This window comes from Cenococcum geophilum, assembly GCF_001692895.1.
Source record: "Cenococcum geophilum 1.58 unplaced genomic scaffold K441scaffold_25, whole genome shotgun sequence".
NCBI classification, from domain to species: domain Eukaryota; kingdom Fungi; phylum Ascomycota; class Dothideomycetes; order Gloniales; family Gloniaceae; genus Cenococcum; species Cenococcum geophilum.
Window position 1 is genome coordinate 502,294 of NW_027137583.1, and position 15,848 is coordinate 518,141.

Consider the following 15,848-nt stretch of genomic DNA (forward strand, 5'->3'; position numbering starts at 1 on the left):
CTGGAGTCTTACCTATAGATGTATTTAAACTACTAGTAAGATAATTAGTGTAAGCTACTTCTATACACGGAATACGCTTACAATTTAAAGTAATACGCATTATATAAGTATGCACTAATTTAAATTGCCTATAGCGTCTAACTATCTAGGTTTAATGGTATACCTAATAATTACTAGCTAAGGCCGCATAATTAGTTATAGGATTCTATTGGGAAGTTTAAGGATATCTACTAAAGGGTATAAGAATACCTCCGGGAATGGAAGGAGTAATAAAAGTATATAAAGTAGAGCCTATAGGATGCCTAAGAGTAGTAGAGACTTTAGTATAACCATAAGCACCAGGATAAGCATTTCGGAGTAGGTAATAAGGTTCTATTACGTTTAACAAATATTAAGACCTGTTAATTATTAAAAAAGCTTAATATAAGATACCTAGGTCCCTTTTAAATTAAGGAATAAATTAGTAAGTTAGCCTACTATCTTTAGCTACCCCTATCTATAGCCCGTATGCATCTAGTATTTTATATAAACCTACTAGAGCTATAGTATAGACTACTACTGGAAAAGAACTTCCGTCTAGGCCCAATTAAATACCCTAAGGTAGTAGGCGAGCGATATAAGGTTAAAGCTATACTATGCTATAAGTCTGTTAAGAATAAGCTTTAATTTAAAGTTAAATAGCTAGGCTAGCCCGTTAAAGACTCTATATAGGAACCAAAGGATTACCTTAATTATTGTAAAGATATTTTAAAAGAATATTAGGACTAAGGTCCACAATCTATAAATCGCAGAAAGCGCTTTAATACTATAGTATTATCGCGACCTATAAAGAAAGCTTATAAAAAAAGTAAATAGGTTAAATCGGATATAGAATAGATAGGCTCCAGAAACTATAGGGATAAGGCTACGGCCTAAGGCAGGATAGGTCCTTAGCCTTTTTACGTACATAGTATAGAGTTAATAGGGCATTTTGCTAGAATTGCATTTCTATTTATTTATCTATATTAGGAACATTATTTTTAGGGCTCCTAGGCTCTTTCTAAAAGCCTTATAAGGCCTTTCTAAGCACCTAATTAAGGTCCTTAATTGCTACTATATATAAGAATAAATCCTAAATACCTAATCTAAAAAGCTACTATACCTTACTCTTAGGAGCAGGGTTAGTATCTATTAGGTTATTAAGTAATGGCTAATAAGAATAGGGGTAGGATAATAAAGTTTAGCTAGAGTAAAGACTCTTAAACGCTTAATACTAATATTAGGTTTAAGCCAATACTAATAAAGCTCTTATAGTATAAGCTTATAGTTAATAAAGATACGCTTAAGCCTAGAATAAATAAAGACGTTAGCTAGCTAGTATAGTTTAGAACCTATAAGGGATATTATTGCGGACACCTTGGGTTGCCCTTAGGACAACCCCCAGACGCCCCTTNNATNGTCGCCGGTCACGTGNCGGAGGCACNTNCCCGTAGTATATAGTCTNNACNATCCCAGAGGCCTTACCTCCTTAAGGATTCGTCTCTCTTACCAATCTATCCTGTTCTAATCGTGTCCTTATAGCCCCCTGTCTATAAAATCCCCTTATATTTAAATCCTTCCTACACCTTTTTAGAAGGGCAGTCAGCTTTAAGAACCAGATTATTTATTTATATCTTTTATTTATAACCACCATCCTCCCTTAAAATCTCGCGATAACCTGAACGGAAACTCTACGGATACCTCATGGAAAGCCGTCGCGTAAAGGCAGGAAGGTCCCTCTAATAGCAAGAGATTGCGACAATATAACCCTTTAGGCAAGACGGCCGAATAAGCCCTAATACCCAGATGCTCTAGGAGCTTAAAGACTCTTATATACCTACAGTCACTAGCAACGCTAAGGAAAATATAAACACCCTCTATAACGGTCGCAACGCTACCAGAAAGCAACCGGAACCCCTCTGGCCCTACCTAGGCTAATTAGAAGATTAAGCGCTAGAGGTAACTCTAAGATCTTCCCCTAAGCTAGAAATGCCAAAGGAATATACTAATGTGTCTAACTAGGGAACTAACCGGAACCCTCCTAGAAGACCACCGGCCTATAATTAGTATAGTAGTAGTATATAAACTGCTTATAAACTAAGTAGGCCTACCCCTTTGGGTAATCTAAGCTAATTATTAACTTAAGACCCGAGCCTCGTTAGGAAGCCCATACTAGCTACTAGTACTAATACTACCTCTATAGCAGGAGCCTCCCTAGGCCCAAGTTTAAAAGGTTAAGAGCCCTATACCAATCTCCTTTAAGATAGATATTAGAAAGCTGTTATAAGGCTCTCGGAAGCCATATAGGAGGAAGCCACTAATAAATATATTAAAACCCTTTAAGGGTAAATCCAGATCTAGTAGGGTCTTTTTTTTTTTTTNTTTTTTTTTTTTATATCCGTTGTATTATACTACGTACAATACTGCGCATGCAGCCTCTAGGCTATGGCGCTATAGTTCTATATACATGAATCCTTCCTAGGCAGCTTAACATGTACTAGTAGCTAAGTGGACACTCTGGCCCGTTTTTAAAATGCTAGGGGAGCTCTAGCGACTGGTGTTTTTTCGTTCTGGTATTTTGCTTACTATGGTCCAGTTTACACCAAGAAAAGGAAATCCTGGCTCTTTTATCTATTTCTGCCGTATTCTGCCGTTCCTAGAGTAGAAAAAGCGCTCTAAAAGAAAGATTTTTATTAAATAGTTTTGCACTTAAGAATAAGAGGCGTTATAATAGCTTGCTAGCTTGGAAGCAGCTACCAATTACCCCTAAAGCGACTTTTTATCCTGTACCCTATCTCTTCTCCTTGCTAAAGAAATGGGTAGGGAATTAGTAATTAATAGGTACTCTCCCCAAAAATAACCTACTAATGGTATTTTATAAGGGCGAACCTCGTTACATAAACCCACTCCCATAGGAAAATTTTCACGAAGTTGTCTTGTATAGGGTATAAACACCAATTCGCCTATACACCTTAGATTTAACGTGCTAAAGTAACACGGGCTAGTAGGGTCTAATCTAAGCTAGGTAAATTCTTTTATAACCTAATTAAGGCTAAGGGCTTTCTGGGAGCTACTTAGTACCTACCTAAGGAGGTATAGAAGACTTAAAGAGTTATCTACGCTATAAATAGAAAAAGAATATAGACTAACTGGCTAAGGCCTCTAGTAGTTTAGAACTCCGCCATAGACCTAACGCCTAGTAGTTAGACGATTGGGTTCGTAAGGTAGACAACTTCTTTAAGATACTAATAATACGAGATGATACTAAAGAGCGTATACGCTGGATTATTAGTAAGATTAAAGACCGATCACTAAACCAGATTGTACTTAATTAGCTTAATAAAGAGCAAATCACTATATAGCTATAGCTGTAAACCTTTCTAAAGAAATGGACTTAAGATCCGTATATTATATAATATAATAATGCAGAGCTATTCTGGAATAGGATATAGCTAGACCGCCATAACTTCCGCTAGTTTATAAACTTTGTAGAAACTTATGCTTAGTAGATAGATTTAGAGCCCTTTAAAAACAAGAACAGTAGCATCTATAAAAAGGAGAAGATTGGGTTTATCTAGGCTAAAATTAAGCTAGTAATTTGTGACGAAATAAAGCGCGTGGGAGCCCTATTGCGAATTACTATATATACGGATTTCGAACGAGCAGTTCTAAATGCTAAAGATGCGGTAAAGAACTAGACCTCTTCTAGTAGGAAGCTGGGGGGTTACTAGAAGCGTAGGTACTTTAGTAGTAATATAGAGTAGACCCAACCTTTAAAGAAGCCGTTCTTAAAGAGAACTTTAGAAGGGTTAAAGTTAGGAACCTTAAATAATGGGAAAGACTCCTAGGGTTAACCTAATACCTATCTAGCACCTTTACAGGAACACTTTAAGAAGTTAAGAGAAAACTCTAGAGGTAGATTCTATTAGAAAAACAAACAGGGCGATAACCGCACTAACAATCCAAAAAAAGAAAAGCCCTAGTCGCGGACCTTTCCCAACTGCAACTAGGGCAAGATATAAAAGGAAAGACTCTCCGTATTGCTGTTAAGCTAGAAATAACACTCCCTATAAGTAAAGTACGATAGTTCCAAGCACTATATAATAGCGGCGCTGAAATTAATCTTATATAATATAATTTGGTAAAAGAGTATAAACTTATCCTATTATAAAGGTGGCGGAAACCTATTATAGGCTTCCTAGATAAGCATCAAATTAAACTATATAATGCCTATAAGCTTATAGTATTAGTGGCTAACATATATAACTACACTAAGGTAGTTGGCCCGCAACCCTTCTAGGCGGCTAACTTTATAGGTTATAACCTTATCCTTAGATACCCTTAGCTAGCAGAAGTAGATCCTAAAATACACTTTAAGACTAGAGCCTTTAAATAGTGGAATAATAAAGATTTGGAAGGGTATATATTACTAATAAGCCTAAAAGACATCCTAGAGAATATAGCCCCAGGCGAAATAGTATACGCTCTACACCTAAAGGAATATCAGATCTAACCCCTATTTAATAATAAGATAGGTATAGAGCCTAGTATAGGTAATAACCCCTCTATAACGAAGACCCTATAAGGAACTACTAGATAGGTCGCGGAGACATTATAGGGAGGTGGCGATCTTAAGGATCTTATAAGATACTTTAACCGCTACGGGTTACTCTAGCTTAAGTAATATGCGGAGAGTATACTACGGCACCTCAAACGCTGCGTTAAGGAGTTCCCTACCCTCCACTAGCTACTATATAAAACGGTTTAATATACGGTAGTAACTATATACGAGCAACCACTATAGCGTATAACGCTGCCCGCAAGCATCCTAAGGGAGCTCCGGGACCTACCTAATAATAATATAAAGGACAAACACGACCCTAATTTATTAAATATTCTAGTAGACCTAAGGGATTTACTAAGGGTATTTTTAGGCAGGAGAGCTAAAGTCCTACCGTAGAACTCGGAGTACGATTATATAATTAATCTAGAAAAAGGCAAATAACTACTAAATCTTTCTATCTATAACCTCTCGCGTAAAGAGCTTAAGATCCTACGGGAGTACCTTAATAGGTTACTAGAAAAGGGGTGGATCTAGCCTAGTAAGTCGCCGTTAGGCGCACTAATCCTCTTCGTCCTAAAACCAGATGGAACTATAAGGCTATACGTAGACTATCGCGGTCTTAATAAGATTACAATTAAGAACCGTTACCCACTACCACTAGTTAGTAAAATGCTGGATCAACTATTTAAGGCAAAGATCTTCACGAAGCTGGATTTACGAGACGCCTATTATAGGCTCCGTATTAAAGAAGGGGATAAGTAGAAGACCGCTTTTAAGACCTAATACGGCCACTTTAAGTATCTAGTGATATCTTTTAGGCTAGCTAATGCGCCTATAACATTCCAATTATACATTTATAGAGCCTTAGGGGGACTAGTTAACCGTATATACGTCGTCTATTTAGATAACATCTTAATCTACTTAGAAGATAAAAATTAATACAAGCAATATATCCGCGAAGTGCTAGAACGTTTGGATAATTAGGGCCTCTACGCTAAGGCGTTAAAGTATATCTTTAATACTAAGTAGGTTGAGTTCCTGGGTTATATAGTAACGCCTATAGGTGTAGTTATAGACCTAGTACGGGTGTAGACGATTTAGGAGTGGCCGGAGCTAGAGAGCTACTAGGATGTTTAAGTATTTCTAGGCTTTGCCAATTTCTATAGGCGCTTTATCTATAACTACTTGGACGTTACCTAATACCTATCCGACCATATTATAGAAGCTTCCTAAGACCTAACCTAAGAAGCAAAAAGCTTAAAGGCGGTAAGGAAGAAAATTAAAAAGGAACTAACTAAATAGTATAAGCCATAGTTATAGCCCGGAAAGGTTTAAAAGGCCTTTTAGGAACTTTGCGTAAAGTTTATAAAAGCTCTATTACTGCGGCATTTTAACCTAGATTAGCTATTAATAATGATTACTAATGTATTAAATTTTGCCCTTACTAGTATCCTACTGCAACCTAATAGGCACCCAGACGCTACCCAGCTCTATTAGAGACTAGTAGCATTTTATAATAGAAAATTCTAGGGACCTAAAGTTAGGTATTATACCCACGATAAGGAACTACTGGCTATAGTTAACTGCTTTAAATAGTGGCGATACTACCTTAAGCACGCGAGCCATACTACTTATATACTCTTAGATCACTATAATCTACGCTACTTTATAACTATAAAGGAGCTTATACTTTAATAAGCTAGATAGGCAGAGGAGCTTACGCAATTTAATTTTAAAATTAAATATAAGCTAGGGGAAAACAACCCTACTAATAGACCGTTATAATGGCCAGACTATACCAAAGGCTTTAAAACGGGAGAAGGAAAACAGATAATAGATATCTTACTCCCTATATTACAGAACAAGCTCCAGGTATAGGATGCTTAAGCACCTACAGCTCTATACACTAAGTCTTAGGTGGTATAAGCCCTATTAGTTTCCACTGACGTTCTAGCTAGTACCCGGTCCATTGCTAATAAAGGTCCGAATATACCTAGATAGGACGTCCCTAATATATTCTTGGAACCTAGTAATACACCATTCCTAATTGCTAAGCTATCCCTTTAAATTAATAGTAAAGCTATAGAGCAATTGGAACTCGGAGCCCTATAATAACTAAAGGACTTTAACCTTATAGCGGCCTTCCTAACGCACGCGTATTAAAGAGTTATAAGATCTATAGTACTATCTAGTCTTATACTTGGAGCAGTACGGAACGAAATAGCTTTTACCTAGGAACTATCTAAAGGGTTAACGGATCTCATCCGCGAGGTGTAATAGAGGGACGCTTTCTATGCCATTCTTAATGCGGAAGTAGACTAGAAATGTAATGGAAAGGAAGCTACTAGGCGCTATTATTGGGAACTAGACCTAATAGGCCTACTACGTAGAGGTAGCAAGGTTTAGGTGCCATAAGAAGTAAATCTACAACAGAAGATTCTTATAAAGAATTACGATAATCCTCTAGGCGGCCACTATGGTTAAGCAAAGACAGTGGAATTACTTTAGCGTAAATACTATTGGCTAAGGCTTAATTAGGAAGCAAAGGAGTATATTAGCTATTATAAGAAGTATTAAGTATATAAGATCCGCAGGCATAAGCTATAGGGTCTACTTAAATCAGTTCCCCCCGCCAGTAAGCTATGGCAATATTATAGCATAGACTTTATTACGGATCTCCTACTATCTAAAGATAGCTAAGGACGAATATATAATTCGGTCCTCGTACTTATTAATAGGTTTTTAAAGTACGTCTAATACCTTCCCGTTAATAAGACAATTAATATACAAAAGCTTACCAACCTAATTAAGGAGAAATGCTTTCTTAAAGTAGATTAGCTATACTCTATTATTACTAATAGGGGCAGCGTCTTTATAAGTTAGTACTGGTCAGATCTATGCTTCTATTTAAAGATAGACTACCGTTATAGTACGGCTTTCTACCTGTAGATAAATAGGTAAACAGAACGCTAGAACCAGGAACTAGAGTCTTACCTACAGATGTATTTAAACTACTAGCAAGACAACTAGTGCGAGCTACTTCTGTATATAGAGCTTATAATTTAAAGCAACACGTATTATATAAGTATACACCAATCCAGATTGCCTATAGCGTCTAACTATTTGGGTTTAATAGTATACCTAACAATTACTAGCTAAGGCCGCATGATTAGTTATAGGATCCTACCGGGAAGTCCAAGAACATCTACTAAAGAGTATAAAGATACCTCTAGGAATAGGAAAAGCAATAAAAGTATGCGAAGCAGAGCCTATAAGATACCCAAGAGTAGTAGAGACTTTAGTACAACCGTAAGCACCAGGATAAGCATTTTGGAGTAGGCGATAAGGTTCTATTACGTTTAACAAATATTAAGACCCGTCGACTATTAAAGAAGCTTAATATAAGATACCTAGGTCCCTTTTAAATCAAGGAATAAATTAGCAAGCTAGCCTACCGTCTCTAGCTACCCCTATCTATAGCCCATATATATCTAGTGTTTTACGTAAACCTACTAGAGCTATGGCATAGACCACCGCCGGAAAAGAACTTCTGTTTAGGCCCAATTAAACACCCTAAGGTAGTAGGCGAGCGGTACGAGGTTAAAGCTATACTACACTATAAATCTGTCAAGAATAAGCTTTAATTTAAAGTTAAATGGCTAGGCTAGCCTACTAAGGACTCTATATAGGAACCAGAGGATCACCTTAATTATTACAAAGATATTCTAAAAAAATATTGGGACCAAGGTCTATAATCTGCAAATTATAAAAAGCGCTCTAATATTACGGTGTTATCGCAACCTATGAAGAAAGCTCGTAGTAGGCCGTAAAAGGCCCTAAAGAGTAAATAGGTCAAATTGGATATAGTACGGACAAGCTCCGGAAACCATAGGGATAGGGCTACAGCCCAAGGCAGGATGGGTCCTTAACCTTTTTACGTATATAGCATAGAGTTAATAGGGCATTTTGCTAGAATTGCATTCCTATTTATAAATCTATATCAGGAATATAGTTCCTAGGGCCTCTAAGCCCTTTCTAAAAGCCTTACGAGGCCTTTCCAAGCACCTAATTGAGGTCCTCGATTGCTACTATATACAAGAACGAATCCCAAAAGTCCAAACCACAAATGCCCAATCTGAAAAGCCACTATGCCTTATCATTAGGAGTAGAATTAGTATCCATTGGGCTACCAAGTAATAGCTAACAAGAATGGGATCCAGATCCCTTAGTAGATATACAAGTAGGCATAAAACCAGGGGCAGGACGATAAGGTGTAGATAGAGCAGAGACTCTTAAACGCTTAACACTAATATTAGGTCCAAACCAATACCAACAAAGCTCTTATAGCGTAAGCTTATAGTTAATAAAGACATGCTTAAGCCTAGAATAAATAGAGACGTTAGCTGGCTAGCACAGTCCAGAACCACCGAGACCTTACTATAGCAACTATTAGTTACCTATCCGCTAGGTACCCAAAGGGTAACCTACCTAATACCGCATTATGTTATGCTCTTTTAAAACTTAACGCGTATACGCGAACTCCTTCCTATAGTAGACAGCGACCTTCTTTTTATCACCCCCATCCCTTACCCTATCCTTAGTATACTAACCTTACTCTCGCATTAGGCGTTACTAGCTAGCTTGCTAGGAATTATAGGCAGTGTAGATAGCCGTAGCATAGTCTTAAATTCAGCTAAGTTATTTAGCATTTACGCTAGAATAAGAGAGAGCCCGGGCGATATAGTAGTTAAGGACATTAAAGGAACGTCGCCACTTAGGCCCAGGCTATTAAAGCTTAAAGTTAGCAATAGAAATCTATTAAGGATAGAAAAACTCACCTTAACGTAACTGCCGCTCTTAGTACGCATGCATTAATTATAAGGACTAAAGGTATTAGATCTAACGCAGTGCGTCTTATTACAAGCCTCTAGAATCCTGTTATTAGATTTCTAGTCTTTCGAAGACGTATAGGCAAAATTATTTAGGTAGGACTAGTACTAGTTGCGAGTTAGTGGAGGTTGGGGTTCTATATATAAAGGTAAGGCTAGGATATACTATAGAATCTGCTTAGAAGAACAGTTAGCAGGAGAATAAAGAGGCATATTAAATTATTAATAAAAAAGAAGAAAATCTTAATAATATATCGAAGATACGTCCAAAATTAGACGACGGTTAATGGCGAGAAGTAAGGTGTTTAAGAAAAGGAGCAGCTTAATAAGCAAGGTGTCTTTATACTTTACCTTCCAATACCCTTCCGGTAAATAGCCGCAACCTTACCGATATAACTCCGTTACAATAGCGTTATTTAGAAGGAAGGAAACATGCGTATAAGTTATTTAACCATTACTTCCTTATAAAAACTAACTACGCGGCTAGGGGAAGGCAATTAAGACGTTAAATCAAAGACGTATATGGGTTAAATTAGACCTAAAACAATACTATAGTATTAAAGAACAACGTTATAGACGTTCTTAACAATCGCATAATAGCTATAATTGCTATCGCGAAATATCCCTAGTTGCTAGGCAGTGGAGCTACGCCAAATATATAGCACAGGACCACTAGATTTAAAAGCATATATACTAAATCTTAAGAGACAAGTCTCTTTAACTAACTAATTAATACCTTAACCGCATCTAATAGCCTAAGGGTAAATGCGGGAGTAATGTATTAGTAACGCAGAGGATTATAAGAAAAGGATTATAAGAAAGAATTATAGACTATATCTTAGCAGTTAAAGACGACGGCAAGCCAAGGCTCTATACGTTAAATCCTATACTAAAAGGTTCTACGGAACTATACTAGAACACTAAATTGCCTATAATACTTATAATTAATTATAGACCGGTATAAAGGCTTAGAAGTAGAGTTGTATAAAAATCCCTATATTAGCCTAGATAGTTACCAGTATACTTCTAATAGGCTTCTAATAGGTCTCCTAGCAATCCTCGCGTCTTTTCTCTAGTTATATTTTTTCCTTATTAAGGTTTTTTAGGAGTTTAAAGTAGGGGTTAGATAGATAGATAATATACAGCAGCATGCCAATACCTCTCTAATATCTCTCCGAACCTCTTCCGGGACAAGCCCTTATAATCTCCCTACCGTAAGGTAATAGCGATTGGGGGCCGACCATAAGAAGGGGGGGGGGCAATATAAGGGATATTATTGCGGACACCTTGGGTTGCCCTCAGGATAACCCCCGGACGCCCCTCGGATGGTCGCCAGTTACGTGCCGGAGGCACGTGCCCGTAGTATATAGTCTTTACGATCCCAAAGGCCTTACCTCCTTAAGGATTCGTCTCTCTTACTAATCTATCCTGTTCCAATCGTGTCCTTATAGCCCCCTATCTACAAGATCCCCTTATAGAACCACTAAGACCTTGCTACAATAACTATTAGTTACCTATCTGCTAGGTACCTAAAGGGTAACCTACCTAATAACGCATTATATTATGCTCTTTTTAAAACTTAACGCGTATACGCAAACTTCTTCCTATAGTAGATAGCAACCTTTTTCTTATTACCCTATCCTTAGTATACTAACCTTACTCTTATATTAGGCGTTACTGGCTAGCTTACTAGGAATTATAGGCAGTATAAATGGCTATGGCATAGTCTTAAATCCGGCTAAGTCGTTTAGTATTTATGTTAGAATAAGAGAGAGCCCGGGCGATATAGTAGTTAAGGACATTAAAGAAATATCGCTACTTAGGCCCAGGCTATTAAAGCTTAAAGTTAGCAATAGAAATCTATTAAGAATAGAAAAGCTTACCTTAACGCAATTGCCGCTTTTAGTACGTATGCATTAATTATAAGGACTAAAGGTATTAGATCTAACGCAGCGCGTCTTATTATAAGCCTCCAGAATCCTATTATTAGATTTCTAGTCTTTTAAAGACGTATAGGTAAAAATATTTAGGTAGAACTAGCACTAGTTGCGGGTTAGTAGAGGTTAGGGTTCTATATATAAAGGTAGGGCTAAGATACGCTATAGAATTTGCTTAAAAGAGCAGTTAGTAGTAAAATAAAGAGGCATATTAAATTATTAATAGAAAAGAAGAAAAATCTTAATAATATATTAAAGATACGTCTAAAATTAGACGAAGGTTAATAATGGGAAAGTAAGGTGTTAAGGAAAAGGAGCAGCTTAATAAGCAACAGTGTCCTTATACTTTACGATCTAATACCCTTCTAGTAAATAGCCGCAACCTTACTAATATAACTCCATTATAATAGCGCTACTTAAAAGGAAGGAAACATGCGTATAAGTTATTTAACTATTACTTCCTTATAAAAACTAACTACCCGACTAGGGGAAAGCAATTAAGACGTTAATTAAAGACATATATAGGTTAAATTATACCTAAAACGATACTATAGTATTAAAGATTAAAGTTATAAACGTTCTTAACAATTGTATAATAGCTATAGTTGCTATCGCGAAGTGTCCTTGTTTGCTAGGTAGTAGAGCTACGCCAAATATATAGTATAGGACTACTAGATTAGAAAGTATATATACTAAATCTTAAGAAATAAGTCTCTTTAACTAACTAATTAATACCTTAACCGTATCTAATAGCCTAAGGGTAAATATAAAAGTAANNNNTTAGTAANNNNGGGGATTATAAGAANAGNATTATAANAAANGATTATAGACTATATNTTAGCAGTTAAANANAANAGTAAGCTAAGGCTCTATACGTTAAATCCTATACTAAAAGGTTCTACAGAATTATACTAGAACACTAAATTACTTATAATATTTATAATTAATTACAGACTAGTATAAAGGCTTAGAAGTAAAGTTGTATAAAAATCCCTCTATTAGCCTAGGTAGTTACTAGTATACTTCTAATAGGCTTCTAATAGGTCTCCTAGTAATCCTTATATCTTTTCTCTAGTTATATTTTTTCCTTATTAAGGGTTTTTAGGAGTTTAAAGTAGGGGTTAGATAGATAGATAATATATAGCGGTATACTAATACCTCTCCAAACCCCTTCTAGGATAAGCCCTTATAATCTCCCTACTATAAGGTAATAGCGATTAGGGGCTGACCGCAAGAAGGGGGGGGGGGTAATATAAGGGATATTATTGCGGACACTTTAGGTTGCCCTTAGGACAACCCTTAAACGCCCCTTAGATAATCGCCGGTTACGTACTAGAGGTACGTACCTATAGTATATAGTCCGCACAATCCTAGAGGCCTTACCTCCTTAAGAATTCGTCTCTCTCTCTTTCTCTTTTACTAATCTATCCTGTTCTAATTGTGTCTTTATAGCCCCTTGTCTATAAAGTCCCCTTATAATATTTTTAAATTTTTAGTATTAATAGGGCAGCTTTTATTCTACTAGTTCCTTATCTATAAGCTTACTTTCTTATCCGCTAAGCTTACTTCCCTTTTTTTTAATTATTTAATTAATTTTATATAAGCTTATTATAAAGGTAATAGTATTAGGCTAAACTAAGTTCTAGTAGAATCCTATAGTACTAATATAGCAGATATTAACTAGTGAGAGGTCCGCTAGTTTCCTTATAGCCGTTTTCTAGACCGTATTTTACAGTTTAGGGTTTATAATCTTTCTTAGCTCCTCTTCTATCTTCTATAGGTTATCCCTCTAATTTATTAGTTTAGTATAATATCTAATATCCCTTACTATTCTTTATAGCTATATAGGGCCTAAGCTCTCTATAGGGGGCTTTTTTAGGTTACTACTAACTTCCTAGGTCTTTAGTGTGGGTAGCGTAATATAGGTAGTTTAGGGGCGACGTAGTATATAGATCTATTGCGAATTAAGCTATATATCTTTCTTAAAGGCCTAGTCTCTATATATAGCAGTAGCCTAGTAAATAGTATTAATCTAAGGCTATCCCATGCGCCGTTAAGAAAGGCGTACGCATAAGCGAACCAACTAGAGTCTCTAGATTAAATCGAGTCTTGACGAAATAAAGCCGTGGATTTGGTCAATATATTAAGGCTCCAAATCATTATAATAAAGCTCAAACTTAATATATAATTGACTCTATTATGTCCTAATTAGGCTAAGGTGTTCCTACTAGCAAGGTCCTTCTTTATAGAGGGGTATATTATATAGAGCACAGCCAAATTGGGTCCTTAGAGGACGACGTCATCTTACCCACTCTTTACTACTGTGAGGCTTCTGTATTGTATTTACTAAAAGCTCTAAAAAAGGCTTCCTTTTTACTTGCTCATTTATACCTCTCCTACCCGCAGTTATATAAGCCGCATAGCTTAGCTTCTTAGGAAACAGCCAAATAGGCTCTTGCCCGTATTCCTCCGCAGGCGCCTTATAAATATCCTTATCCTCCATTGTAGTAAATAGGCCAGGTGGTTTAGTAAGACGTTCGCCATATTTAAATAAGGCGCTAACGAGGTCTTCACAGAAGGCTTTATAAGCGCTGCGGGTAGGCCAATAGCTAGGGACTGGTTTTATAGAGAGTTTGTAGCAATTAGCAACAGTTATATCAACAAGGAAGTGGTAGAGAGGCTTCCATGACTTTAAGTACGTCCTCTGCGTATTGTAATAAGACTTTAGTTAATTAGCTTAATCAACGCCGCCCATAAAATGGTTGTATATATTAATGAACTGTGGTATCGAGAGCTCCTTTAGAGCGTTATTTCTAAAGACTTTGCGCGTTTGTTGGGCTCCAGATGCTGTAGCAGCAGGATGTCATCATATTTACTGAACCTCAACTCTACCTAGTGATATATAACGTCACCATCCGTAGAGCCTTATTTTGGGTGGCAAACATACCTAAATCAACTGTACTTATAAAAAGCACTACATTAGCGTCCTTCTAGGCAAACTCCATAACTAAGCCGTCTTTTAATAGCCTCCCATATAACTTCCCCCATTCAATCTACCCTGAATATACTAACTTAAGATCTGCAAGCGACCGATCAATATGCTCAGGAGGGTCCTTTTTTGGGTGTAGAGCTGGCTCTGTTCGTTTGGCTTCCCATTCGTCAACTACTTCACGTCTCGTTTTAGTCGTTTGTACTGTTCCTGCAGCTCCAATTCCTTCCTTATGAAGCTAACGAAGTAGCTTAACGCTTGTAAAAAGGTTATCCAGCCATACAATATGTTTGTTCTTATTAAAATATCATTTACCATCAAGTTCCTACAGCAGAAGGTCTAATACTACCACCTACGTCTTAGAAAAGCCCTTATCCTTCGTCCAATACTCGTCCAAATCAACAGGTCCCTTTTTGTCACCTTTTGCATACCAAAGCCAATCCAATATATAGCCCTGATTGGCTACAACCCATACTTTAAAGCCTTCTAGTATTGGCTTGCTTGGAATATTAACTGTTTTAAAGGCTCAGCCGGTAAATCAAACAATTATCTCATTAACGGCAAGGTGGGTTCCAGGCTTCCAATAGAGCCGAAAACGGTCACGTAGGGTGTCGCTAAGTATAGCAACCTTATCAAATGGAGACTCCTTTATCTCGTCACCGGGAAGCTTTGGTGTTAATACATAAAGCTTTAAATTAATCTGCTGCCACTGATTCTTGCTTATATTCTCCCTGACTGTAAAATAGTCAACTCCCTTCTTGCGGGTAGTCGTCCAATATTCCTCAATGTCTTTTTCCGGTAATAGGCCTATATGGATTGTCACCGCCAAGAATATAAGAAGCTCCCTTGGAGAGGTAGGCTTCCATTTTCAAGGCCTTATAACCTTCCTATTTTTGTCCTTATATTCTCGGTAGGGGTAAAGCCTTACACACTCATTTGTATGCGTAGCAAGCTCTTCAAGTAAGTCGTCCGTCCATATAAGCCTAAATAATGCAAGAGGATCGGTAGGATCAACGTATAGTGGTAAATTTGGTGCGCCATCGGTGTACGGAGAGTCAATAGAAAAGGGGTTAAAATTAGGCAGTAGCCAGGGCTCGGGTAGTAGAACTTTAGCCTTCTTATACTTTGGAACAATATATTAATCAGGCTTAACAAAGTCTGCATCATTAAAAGTACGTTTACGGCCTATTATAGTTGTTTAATTAATATACAAAGCTATATTGATACTACAGCAGAGACGCGTATTAATGTTTTAGTATTCGCGCACGGGCCTCTTTTGGCGTACGCCTCAGCGGCGCATGCGGCAGAGACGCGTATTAATGTTTTAGTATTCGCGCACGGGCCTCTTTTGGCGTACGCCTCAGCGGCGCATGGGATATAAGATTTTCTATTATAATACTAATTTCTTTTATAAAGGAAGGGGCTAGGAGTGGAGTTTTAGGCTAGATAAG